The following is a 14,049-nucleotide window of genomic DNA, read 5'->3' as shown; positions in this document are numbered from 1 at the left end:
CGACGGTGCATGCTCTGACTTAAAATTCGTCAATGCTGGTGTTCCACAAGGCTGTGTTCTATCACCCACTCTGTTTCTTCTGCATATCAATGACTTGTTGCAAATCAGTAACATTCATTGCTATGCAGACGACAGCACCGTAGACACCTCATACACCGGCCGTGCTAATATTTCTCGGGAAAACGTCGAAGAAAACCGGAACAAACTTGTATCTGAAATCGAGTCTTCGTTAAACAAAGTCTCGAACTGGGGTCGGCTAAACCTAGTTCACTTCAACCCCAAAAAGACGCAAGTTTGCGCGTTAACTGCTAAAAAAACACCATTTGTCGTATCTCCACGATTCGAGAACATTCCGTTAGCCGCTACAGCTAGTATCGGAATACTTGGCGTTGATGTTTCGAGTCTCGTTCAGTTCCGCGGTCAATTGGAAGGCAAAGCCAAATTGGCATCAAAAAAGCTTGGTGTGCTCAGCAAGGCAAGACAGTATTTCACGTCGGCCCATCGTCTAAGACTATACAAGGCGCAAATTCGGCCTCACATGGAATACTGCTCTCACCTCTGGGCGGGTGCTCCCCAGTACCAGCTCCTTCCATTTGACCGTATCCAACGTAGAGCGGCTCGAATTATCGACGATCAAGCCCTTTCCGATCTGCTTGATCCTTTGGCTTTGCGTAGAGATGTTGGATCGCTCTGCATCTTCTACAGAATTTATCACGGGGAATGTTCCGAGGAATTGTTCGAATTAATCCCGGCTGCTGAATTTCACCTTCGGACATCTCGTCAAAATTCCAAATATCACCCGCACCACCTAGATGTCCGAAAATCCACAACAGCGCGATTTTTAAGACATTTTCTGCCTCGCACAACCACTCTGTGGAACCAGCTTTCGCCGGCGGTTTTTCCGAACCGATACGACTTGGGAACCTTCAAGAAAAGAGCGTACTCTTTCCTGAAAGGCCGGCAACGCACCTGCAAGCCCCCCGGTGTTGCAGATGTCCATGGGCGGTGGTAGTCACTTTCCATCAGGTGAGCCTCCTGCTCGTTTGCCACCTTATGACATAAAAAAAAAAAAAAAAACCTTTTTCAACAGTCAACAGAGTCCAGTTGAAAGGTGTGTCTATAGTTTTGATTAGCATATAAAATTGTGTTTGTAATTATCAAGCTAATCACTTCATCAGCAAATATTGTTTCAAATATTTGTACTGGTAAGATCTTGAAATTGTTCTTTTATTAGTTTCTGTCCAGCTATAACTTCAGTTCTTTCTTGAGTTGTAATAGAGTATGTTGGTGAACACGTACGTCATACTGGCTGATCTGGCTGTTGACGACTACTTCTCTTTGCTTTTTCAACCAAAGGCTCATCATCGCTGCTGTCAAGGTCCCCACATCGAATTGTATCCTTATTACTCCTAAATACCTCTATATTACCAGGCACATCCCGGAGTAAAGAGGCAATAATCATGACCTCGTTGGCACCTTCTTCCTCATCTGTCACGATGCTAGGTTCTGGTGGTATAATCGCGAATTTGTAATCAGCCTCACTGTCACTATCTTCTAAAACAGCAATGCCTGCTTCCTCTAAGCCGTTGTAATAGTTAGAAACGTTAAAACATTTCGAACACATTGTAATAAAAACCTGAAGAAAAAAGTGCAATCGTTGTATAGATGCGGCCGTTGTACCCAACTAGGTAAGGTAGTGTTTCAAGTACGATTACTTTGAAAATATAAGTTGCAATACATTAGTTTATCATTTATTTGATCAATAAAGACGTACACTACAATTCAAATATACATAAAATAAATTTGGGTATATGTAAACACTAGAAAATAATAAAATGGTGTACTTACCTATATTTAATGATTATATTGATAAATTGTAATCCTCTCAGTGACAACTATTATGAATAAACTCGCTTAATTCGTTTTTATTTCAATACACTGTATGTCTTCTATTAAAATGAGCGAAAATAACAACATTAACTTTTAAAATTTGATAACTACCATCAATTGTTTTGCTGTACCCAATCAGGTACAGAGGCGCCAAATGGATTAACCTAACAGTCCAACAACATCCATTTCTGTTGAGGACAAGCCTAGGATATTATTTCAACATGTTTGCCCTAAATTTTTGTCGTGATGGAAACACATGGAGGTATATTATCATATTTCCTCTCAATGTGGCTTCTTTACAAACCACGGTGCCGAATAAGAGATGAAAAACAAACAAAAATTAGCTTGTTGAGTTGATACACCTAACCCACACCAATAAATGTTATATATCAAAAAATCGAAACAATAATTTAATACTTATACCAAAATTGAAAAAATTACATACAAATCAAAATTAAAACGAACTGACTTATCCATTTATGGCAGAGTTCAGTTATTAGATATCATTTGATAATTTATATATGATCTAAGTTTATCAGTTCCCAGATTGTATCGGATGTTTCGAATTCTGAAAAGTCTTAACTGCATTATAATATGTTTATCCACTGATATTAATGTAAGTGTGTAGGATTTGAACGATGTTCTTATTTAAAAATAATAAAAAGGCAAGTTAATTCCAAAATTATTTGGAATATTTACCAAATTTAAGTGCGAAGAACTTGAGATGCAATTAGCGAAGCGCGTGAAATTGCCTCAAAACGGCTAATTTCTGTTCAAAGGGGTTCGAACTTTTCTAAGGGCTCTCAACAACTTTGCTATCTATCGAGATTCCAGCCACGGGTTATAAAGGGATTCTGTTTGCGTATGAGACATCTTTGCAGTCTAACCTTTTACGTTACTGGATAACTTTAAGTGGGAAGTTGACGTCCCTTGTAATTGTGAAATTTTCGAGTAACATACAATTACAAATTACATTTTTTTGTTTTAATTTTGATAATTTATAGTAACACTCATTATATATGACTCATCATATAGAACTCATTGCATGGTCACCTGGGTCACAGATCGTTTCATTTTATCAAACAATTTCTCCAAGCATAAATAATTTGTCTTGTAGAATTCCGCTTTGAAAGCTGAGCTAGCAAGTGTAAATATAGGCATACGGGACATTTATGTTTAAATCCGACTCGTCCATATTGGTGCAAATGTTTTAAAATAAAGAGCATGTATCCTCAAAAGAAGGTGAACACTTATCATCCGGTAGGTAATTTGTCTAAGCATCTGCTTAGATAATAGCAACAAATTATAAAGACTTTGCTATATATGTATATGTTACAGCCAAAGTAATAAATCCGGATCTTATATATACTATCTAGACATTATTTATAATGTCTACTAAATCCAGATAAAGTGATAATTGACACAGAATTAATCACATTAACTTGTAAATTTATATAATATCTTCGAATACTTGGATAATGTAATAAAACAAGTACGTATCGGTAAATATTGTAAAATTATATTTCAATTTGCCTTAAACATACCCAACTATATAATAATTATACGTTAATTAACATTGTTATAAAGTTATTTAACTTTATTTTAAAAAGTAATTTAGACCATATTTATTACTTTGGCTAATATGGACCCGCTATTATGAATAATATCCGGATAAAGTGATTAATTTATCACATTGTCTAGTCAATTTTGATATTATACATAATGACCAGTCATTATGTATAATAGCTATTTAATCACTATGACTGTAACCAAAATACCAAAGTATTTTTAATTTATTGCTGTTCTTTCTCAAGCAAAGTTTTAGGTTGGAGTGGCGATGATAATAGGGATCAAGAATGAACTTATGACTTTAACCTTGGAGTTCTTTTATTAATGTTGATTGTCACTTCGGAATATTGTACAGCTTATAATGCCTCGAATCTTAAAGTTTAGAGTTCAAGCTGTTGGGCGAATAATAAGCTATTATTTTGACGAGATATTATCAAATCAGATTTGCATTTATAGACTTTGTATGTTTGAGTGCCTGTTGTGAGTCATCGTTCACTATTTATAAAACTTTGTGATAACAATAAAAGTACAAGAAAATATATTTATTTGCGCAAACCATTTCATGCAAAGTAATAATACTTTGCAATAATCCGCGAAAGGAAATGGTGGTCACGTGGACCATTATTGGAAGTGTTTTTATAGGACAAGTGTAAATCTCGGCTTTTGTAACGATAAATCTTTTGAGTACACTTTATTTGTATTCAACTCACATTAGATGCGAATGTTTTTTGTTACGAAAATGTCAGATTATTCGTTTTGATCTTATTTTGTGATAACACATTATACACATATTTTCGTTTAACTTTTTTCACCTATTTCACCACAGAAGTATCTGTGGCGGTAGACTATACGATAAGTGAGTGGTACCAATCCAGACGGGCAAATACCAAGACCTAACACCAAGTAAACATTTTAATATATACTTTATCCGAGAGGCTCTTTGCACTTTTTAATTGTTATTTTACATGATTTTTTTAAAGCCCCTGATTGCAATATTCATTAAGTTCGAGAAGCACGTAACACTACAACCTAAAAAATAGGGTTTAATTAAAATAAAGAGTATTTAAAACGGAATTAACAATTCGTAATATTCAACCTTGAAAATCTTGTACAAGCAATTTTGAATCGTCATTTAACAAACAATATTAAGTGAAAGAACCACAAGAGAACAATTATTATATAATTATTCTCATGTTAGTAAAACATAAAAAGTTTGGATGGATGGATGTTCGTTAATCAATCGCGCCAGAACAACTGAATGTACCTGTTTGAAATTTTGCATTAAGATAATAATAGAATAGCATAAGACACGTTTTGTGCCAAACATATTGTTATAAAAAAAAATGGATGAGAAAGAAATTATATGAATAATTAATATCAAGTAACAAAGAAATAGGTTGATTTCACATATTCTTAAAACGAATATAAATATCAAATTAGTTTTACAGTTTTAAAATGCAGCGTAAGTATTAAGCGTGCGAGTGTCGTTGGGATAAAAGAAAATTATCATACATCAGTAAACATCAATGTATATGAAACGCCACGCAGGTGAAAACTTAGTTTGTACAATGGACTATAAAAATAAAAGGGTTTTCATCACCAAATTTTCTATTATACGTTTATAGCGCTAATATTTAACAGACATGTCATTCTTGGAGTAGCCCCAGGAGGTGTCTGGACACACTCAACGAGAAAAGTGTAACCACCACATATAATATTGAGGACTAAATTTTAATGTTTCATCTTTGTGGTACGTACGAATAAAATAAAACTCCTGCAATACAAAATATATGGATTCAATAAATAAATAAATAAATAAATAAATAAATATTGGACAACATCACATACATTACTCTGATCCCAATGTAAGTAGCTAAAGCACTTGTGTTATGGAAATCAGAAGTAACGACGGTACCACAGACACCCAGACCCAAGACAACATAGAAAACTAATGAACTTTTTCTACATCGACTTGGCCGGGAATCGAACCCGGGACCTCAGAGTGGCGTACCCATGAAAACCGGTGATGGTGAGTGATAATCAATAATTATGTAAGTAACCAAAATATGGGAGCCGAGATGGCCCAGTGGTTAGAATCATCTTAACCGATGACTACGGGTTCAAGCCCAGGCTTTAGGCCCAGGCTTTTGTGTTTATTACATAATTCAACTCGTGCTCGGTGGTGAAAGTAAATATCTTGAGGAAACCTGCATGTTGTATAATTTCAACGAAATTCCGCATGTGTATACACCTACCCGCATTGGAGCAGCGCGGTGAAATATGCTCCAAACCTTCTCCTCAAAGGGAGACGAGACTTTAGCAGCATTGGGAAACTTACAGACTGTTAATGTTAAACAAAAGATACATTTTAATATAAAGAGACGACATCGCTTTTTATGTATATTTTATATTCTTATTATAATTGTTAAAATAAAATGTAGTAAAAAAAAAAACTTCTCATTGATATTTAAGGTTTTAATAAAATATCTCATATAACTTTATCCGTCGTTAGCAGCGTCGCATGACAAGCTCGTTGTTGGTAACGAGGTATGAAGCTTAGCGCACTCACTATCACACTAATTGCAGAGCTTTTAATGACTTGAATGTTTTATTTTAGGTTTTTATATAATTACGTTTGTGTATGATCATGTGTCTGAATGGTTTCAGCTACGAGAGCACTTCCAAATAATGGTTACCCAATTACGCAGGAGATATATATTTATATTATAGAGGAAGAGTATGTAAGCGTGTACGTAAACTCAGGTGGACTGCCTATATCTTTATTCTAATAACCAGACCGGCTGGCAACAATGCGAAACCAAGTATAGTACACACGTTAAAGAATTACATTTAAAATAAAGACATGAAGGTTTCCTCTCAATGTTTCTCTTACCGAGCTCGAGATTAATTATAAACACAAATTAAGCATATGAAAATTCAGTGGTGCTTGGCTGGATTCTAAGCTTTTGGCTTACCGACTTACGGAAGTATAAACATTGTCTAGTTCAGAAGATGATGTCCATATCACTAACAAGTCATTGATGTATTTATTACTAATCACGTTGCTTTCCAGATTAAACGTTTCTATTTACTACCGTGGCTAATAGCATGACCTTCAAAAATGGGCTATCTAACGCAATAAGATTTATTTAAATCCAACTAGTAGTTCTAGAGATTATGGCATTTAAAGAAACAAACTATTCAGATTTATATACTATATTATATACTAGCTGTTCCCGCGACTTCGTGCGCGTTTGATTTCAATAAAAAAGCGTTGCTTTATTATACTTTACATATAATTCTAAAATAAAAGCCTAAGTTACTCCTTATTACATCAACTATCTGCCAGTGAAAGTACCGTCAAAATCAATCCAGCCGTTCCAGAGATTAGCCGGAACAAACAGACAGACAGACAGAAAAAATTGTAAAAAATGTTATTTTGGTATATGTACCGTGTATACATACATATGCATTTAGTAAAACGCGTTTATTTTAATATTACAAACAGACACTCCAGTTTTATTATATGTATAGATGTAGATTATTTTAAACATAACTGTCATGTTAAAATCATGAAGTTTCATATTAAAGTTAAGAATGAGTATATTATTATTAGAATTAATGAAAAATTCAATATATACGAAATATAAATGAACGCATATAACGTTCTATTAATAGAAGCAATGAACAGTATAATTCAATTACACGTAGACGATTTGAGCTAATAGTTTCCAATAAGACATACCGTTACGACTCCTCGATAGCACAATAAATGGCGGCAAAGACCATAACAATAGAACCCTTTGTCCTTCCGAAACATGTCGAACGTTCAATAATATAAAGCGTAGATGAAACCAAAGATTGCTTTACGATTTAAAACAATTCACAATTAAATTAAAAGAAGAAAGTTATCGTGTGACACTCGGTTGGAGCGAAGTTGCCTTCGCTACATTATGTACTAGCTGTGCCCGCAACTTCGCGCGCGTTTAATTTGATAAAAATTTATTGTTCAGTTCGCAGATTTTACTATAACTTATTTAATCTGTATTAGGCAGCTTTTGTGAGATTAAGTCGTTGGTGGGAGGCAACAGACGTGACGGCGGAGTGGTGGCATGGGCTCAGAGCGTTACTGGACAGTATTTGGACCATCACCTACATTCCAGCGTGACTTTATTATTATTTTTATATTTAATTTGAAATTAAAAGTAGTTTAAGGTACTCCTTCCTACTCCTAATTACATTAGATATCTGCCAGTGAAAGTCTCGTTAAAATCGGTCCAGTCGTTTCAGAGATTAGACGGGACAATAGACAGACAGTCAGACAAAAATTTTAAAAAAGTGTTATTTTGGTTTGTGTATATCCATAGGCATTTAGTAAAAAGCGGTTATTTCAATTTTACAAGCAGATACTCCAACTTTATTATATGTAATGTATAGATTAAATAAATAACAGACAATTAAATGAATTAACAGCGTTTGAGAATAATTAAATGACAAGAATATTATTAAAATACGATGAGAATCAAAGCAATAAAAAAAACATAAGTTTAAATAGATTTATATAAAACGTTGTATAAAATAGAAAGAGACAGAGAGAGGAAAAGAGAGGAAACGGTTGACAGGAGGCATAACGGTTTTTCCTTACGAGACGATTTCGCCAGTTTACTCTACGTAAGCCTCGTAAAAGAATTTCGTACCAAAAAAAGCGACAGTAGGGCAATGGTTTACGGGCCGACTAGCGATGTAAAAAGTCGAAGGATCGATCCTGACGTCTTGGGCTATTGTCGTGCCCACTCCTAACACCAGTGATAAGTTTAAAAGGAGAGATAAGTAGGGATATTACTAATTCCTTAATTAATTTGGGGTATAAAGTACTTCATACACTTATGTTCTTTAACGAGCAATATGTTTTATAAATTCAGACTGTGACTCAATAAAGAAAACATCGTAAGGAGTCATGTAAAATTCTATCAGATAACAGATTCTATAAAAGATAAACCGGTACTTGGATAATGTGTAGGTATCAATTCCAAAACTATTCCATCCGAGAATAGAAGGTCTCTGTCGATCAATAAGACATTTAATTACTTATTATTGAGCTCATGCAGTTCATTGTTGAAAGCCTCTTTGAATAATTCGACGTCCATTAGCGATCTCGTTATATCCATTTAATTTTAATTCAACTTAGTAAGTTTGATCAATTATTTGGCAATTCTGGCTTCACTTCTGTTTAATTTTAAACTTTAATTACCAGTTTTATCATTCGCTTGTAATTATCGCATTGAGTTGGTGGCCGCGTAATGGAACGTAGTTTTTACAGCGATGACGTCAACTCTTTGTTTATGCCTTTGCTGGTGGGTTCCTATGATGATATATTTAGATACTTAACAAAAGATCCTATATCGGCTATTATGATATTTATTCACCAGTAAACTTACGTCCACTACTTGATTGTGTACTAAGATTTTGGTTTATTAACAAAATCTTACGCAGTAAAGTAGTTTTCCCTTGTAACATTGCATATTCAGCACGTGATAGTTTGCCACATTTAATATTACAGCATTTTGTCAATAACCTTTATAATCATTTGTTTTTTCAATTTTCCATCCTAGACTTTTTGTAGTATACATCTTCTAATGTATGTCTATTTTTAATTTTCCTCAGGCCATTCGATAAAGACAGGACAGGATCTATACAGAAATTTGTGAAAAAGAAACTGTTCAACCAATGGCTCTTGGCATGACTTAAATTCTATGCGTACAGCTGATATCAAGGGAAAATCAGAAATGAATTTATTTAGAGAGGAGAGTTGGTTGAGCACTGCAAAATTCTAATCAATTAATACTGAAAACATTAATACTATTACTAAAAATAAATGTTAAAATATTTTGACGCAAAAAAGGTAATTGTTTTTATATTCTGAGTGGTCTGATGGTAATATGACGCATCATTGACAGATTGAGACGCTATCAATTTTATTAAGTGTTTTCCACGAAAAACTGAAGTGGATTAGAATATAAGGCAACAGTACTTTCAAAAAGTTGAGTTTTTTCCATCGTCTCTGATAGAACGGAAAATCCAACACGATCGGCAAGAGTTCTGGTGCAAAGCCAACAGTTTATTATGCTTTGCGAAAAATGGGAGTAAAGAGACTTCCCTATTTATAGACTAAGGGGAGTTACTGAGAATCATTCGAAAGAGAACCTAAAAACTTTTTATCGGATATTCCTGGAGTTGAAACCAGGACCTTGGGATCTGCCTTATATCTAGCCACGAGGCCAACGAGGCAATAAACATACAATTGCAACGTAGAGAAGCAAAAATGAATTAATGTGGTAAATTTTGTTTTATTACAGTTGTCATTCTTCCAAGCATACTAAGTCAAATATAAGTATGTTTCCGAGATAAAACAAATATCAAGAGTAGCATATAATGGTGGTGAATGAAAGTTGTCTCAAAATCATAAATCTGATAATATCATTATTGTTACTTAACTGGTCGAAAACATACATTTATGAATTGCGCAATGGGCAATCGAGGTCAGCTGGCGATGTAGAGAGTCATAGTTTCGATCCTGACCCCTTGGGTTACTGTTGCTCCCATTCCTAACACAAGCTGTAAGGTTATTAAAAATATAAAGCAATTTCTGAGTTGCTTGGCCGGTTTTTTTCGGTGGAATCTACAAAGTGCTGGTAATAGCTTTAAATTTTGTGTAATTCTGTTAAAGTTACCCGAAATATATTGTACATAGCTTACATACATCGGTTTTAATAAAATTAAACTATGAAAACGTTCTGTTTGCGTTTTATAATTCTCAAATTCAGTAACATTAATAATTTATTTTATTTAACACCAGTTCAGTTGGAAACCACATTCAGTAGCAGTTTCAAACAAACTCAAATCGGACGGGATTTCAGAAGTTTGGGAGCGCGCTCCGAATAAATTTTGTTTCCAATAAGCCTGTCTCGTATAACGCACTAACGATTTATGGTAGACGAGATGATGTCTATGTTTTGTATACTTATGTGTGTGATATTAGTTTGTTAGTGGGAGGGTTCTGTGCTGTTTAGTCTGGGTGGGTACCACCCACTCATACTATAACGGTAATTGCATAATTTATTTTAGCAACTTTTCTAATACAAATTAAAAAAGAAGCGAAATATTGAAACAATCAAAAAGTTTGACATGATGGATGACATCGACTTGTCCAATCCGACACGAAAAAATTTCACTAATTTTCAGAAATTATGAAACAAGGGTTGCTCCATAATGTTTAAAAATTGTCGCAGATTTGCAGTAACATTATTCATCCTTATCAAAACACTGGACATACTAATTTCCTTAACAAGAAAAAGAAAAAATATATTTTACAGTTTCGTAAAATGTCAAGTGTCTGAGTCCATAAATGTTTCGTTGACGGACTATCTCTAATTTTCTGGAGAAGTTTTAGAGGCAATTTTGTCGTGCTATTTCAATATTGGATAGACATGATTTAAAGTCACCCAACCAAACACTGATATTAACTTAGCTGAGAAGTTTTTGAATAATGCGAGTTGAATTATAGAGACAAATCAATCCCTTAAAAACTCAGAAGTTATCTGAACATGAACCCGTAATAGTCTGTGTCTATATATATATATATAGGAGGACTGGCATGGCATTGGGGCAAATATGTATTTACCTTTTCTTACATAGCCAATGTGCAAACCTTGGAAACTAAGATGTTATGTCCCTTGTGAGTCTGCTTGTGTAAAGCATTGCTGTTTGTCGGTAGAATATCTGATAAGTAAAAGGTACATACCCAGACGGGCTTGCACAAAGTATTATACATGTTTTTATCCTTTGTCATATGTTTACAATAATTAGATAACACTGACTAGGCTGAGAGCCGAGATGGCCCAGTGTTAGAGCGCGTGCATCTTAACCGATGATTCGGGTTCAAACTCAGGCAGAAACCACTGAATTTTCATGTGCTTAATTTGTGTTTATAATTAATTAATTTCGTGCTCGGCGGTGAAGGAAAACATCGTGAGGAAACTTGCATGTGTCTAATTTCAACGAAATTCTAGCACTTGTGTATTCCACCAACCCGCATCGGAGCAGACTCGTGGGATATGCTCCAAACCTTCTCCTCAAAGGGCCTTGGCCTTAGCCTTAGCCCAGCAGTGGGAAATTTACAGGCTGCTAATGTAATGTAAAGTAAAACAAGGCTGAGTACCGATGCGGGCGGAAAATTCGCCTCGTCAGGTAAGATTTGTATATGGAACTTTATACCGAGATTATAACCTTTTTCAGACGAACGTTATATCAGATTACTATATCATCGTACTTAGACTTAACGATTATTATAATGTTTGTGATATCAGCTCGGTTCAACGCCTCGATATGCTATATAATTAACAGCTGTATATAACATTTATATTTACGATCGTTTTCAGCAACCCTCATCAAATAGGCAATCATTTGATACTGCTGTCAATGGCTTTTAACAATTAAGTTTGATCGGGTTGTTGTTGTTGTTGTTGTGAAATAACATATTTTTTGTTAAGTTTCCGTACCCAAAGGGTAAAACGGGACCCTGTTACTAAACCTCCGCTGTACTTCTGTCTGTTACCAGGCTGTATAATGTAGTATGTGTCTGTGATTTTTAGCCGTTTTTTTGGTAATGGTACGGAATCCTTAGCGCTCGAGTGCGACTCGTACTTAGCTGGTTTTTGTATCTTATAAATTACGTAGGTAGGACAAATATGCCAATTGATGGATAATAGACAAACATAGACATTCAAATTAAATCAAACCATAAGATACTTTATTCGTTGAATAATATGTTTTTTTATTAATATATTTTTTAAATGATTCGAATTATCAGTAAAGTTAAAAATATCTGCGGAATTTTATTACAAAAACCAATGCGTTGACCCAAGAAGGATTTACTGACTTTGCGGAGTCAGAAAATCGGCGTTATAAGCTTATCCTATCGTCTCGTGTACATGCGATGATTATTACCGATTCTATCTAAGTGATCGATGTTACTCTGAATATACAAAACATTATTGGAAATATATTGTGACGCAACAGCGAGTAAACCTTCTTCGTTTTAAATATCCCGAAGGGAGTCTTTAGGTCCAAGATATAAATAGACCGGATAGATCTCTTTTGTTAAAAAAAAAAGAGATTCTGAAACTGTAGTGTTATCCCAAAGTAATATGCCATAGGACATAATACTATTAAAATAACCAAACTATACTAGACGAGCGATATGAATATCAGTTAGTTGTCTAACTGCTAGGGACGATAAATGAGGATACCGCTGAAATTTAGAATGTATTATTATTATTCCTGAATACATTAAGGTAGTAACTGTTTAATGATATATTATAATTTGCTTTCTGACTTTATGTACGGTAAAAACAACTTATTTTGTTTTTAATATTAGCATTGCCACTGTATGTATCTTAACCGATGATTTTGGGTTCAAACCAAGGCAGGTTCCACTGAATTTTGATGTGCTTTATTTGTGTTTATAATTCATCTTGTGCTCGGCGGTGAAAGAAAACATCGTGAGAAAACCTGCATGTGTCTAATTTCAACGAAATGCTGCCACATGTTTATACCACCAACCCGCGTTGGAGCAGCGTGGTGGAATATGCTCCAAACCTTCTCCTCAAAGGGAGAGGAGACGTTAGCCCAGCAGTGGGAAATTTACAGGCTGCTAATATATGTATGTAACACGCTACCAACCTTGGGAACTAGGATGTTATATCATTTGTGTTTATATTGACTCTCTCACCATTTAAACTGGAAGATATAATAAAATCAGCGTTTCGATTGCTGGAATTTAACGCGTAACGTTTCCGGTATAAAAATTACGCACATTTATCCCTTTCGCCTTAAATTACACTTGGTCACTTATCCCCATTGGACTAGTTGGTGGTAGAATAAATACTAGGTCTACTCACATGGGCTTAAGTTTAACCCTGCGATTTGTAAAGATTACCTTGCTTACCGGGCTTACCTTGAAATTAGAGGATGGATTTTTTATTTTTAACTTGCGACCCGTCCCGGATTTGCGGGGCAGATTAAGTGGATACACAAATAGTGTCATGGAATTTTCTTACGGATTGCTTGTGGAGTGCTGGGCTTAGAATAGCACTCCCCCATCTCTTCCCGTGGGTGTCGTAAGAGGCGACTAAGGGACGGGGAAAAGGGGGGATGGGCAGCAGCGTCTCCCCCGTAAACAACTTACCCCTACTGCGCTCGCCAACACGCCTGCCCAGCGTGGCGAGTATGGGCAAATCCTCTTACATGGTAGATGCGCATAAAAAAAGGCCCCCAGTTACCGGCAAGCCCGCTTGGCCCGACCAAGGTAGCGGTCGCGGTATCGGCAGGGCAGGGGGTGCAAAGAATCACCGGTTCATGGCAGGCTACCACAAAAGACGACTACATATGGCAACGTATAATGGACGCTCGATAAGGCTGGACCATCACCTCGCCGAATTAGAAGTAGAGTTAAGTCATATAAACTGGCATATACTGGGGTTATCTGAAGTCCGAAGACAGGGGGAGGACACGATAACTCTAGAGTCCGGT

This window comes from Vanessa atalanta, chromosome 13 (genome assembly GCF_905147765.1).
Source record: "Vanessa atalanta chromosome 13, ilVanAtal1.2, whole genome shotgun sequence".
Taxonomy (NCBI): domain Eukaryota; kingdom Metazoa; phylum Arthropoda; class Insecta; order Lepidoptera; family Nymphalidae; genus Vanessa; species Vanessa atalanta.
The sequence above is the reverse complement of the archived record's forward strand: the minus strand, read 5'-3'. Positions refer to the sequence as shown.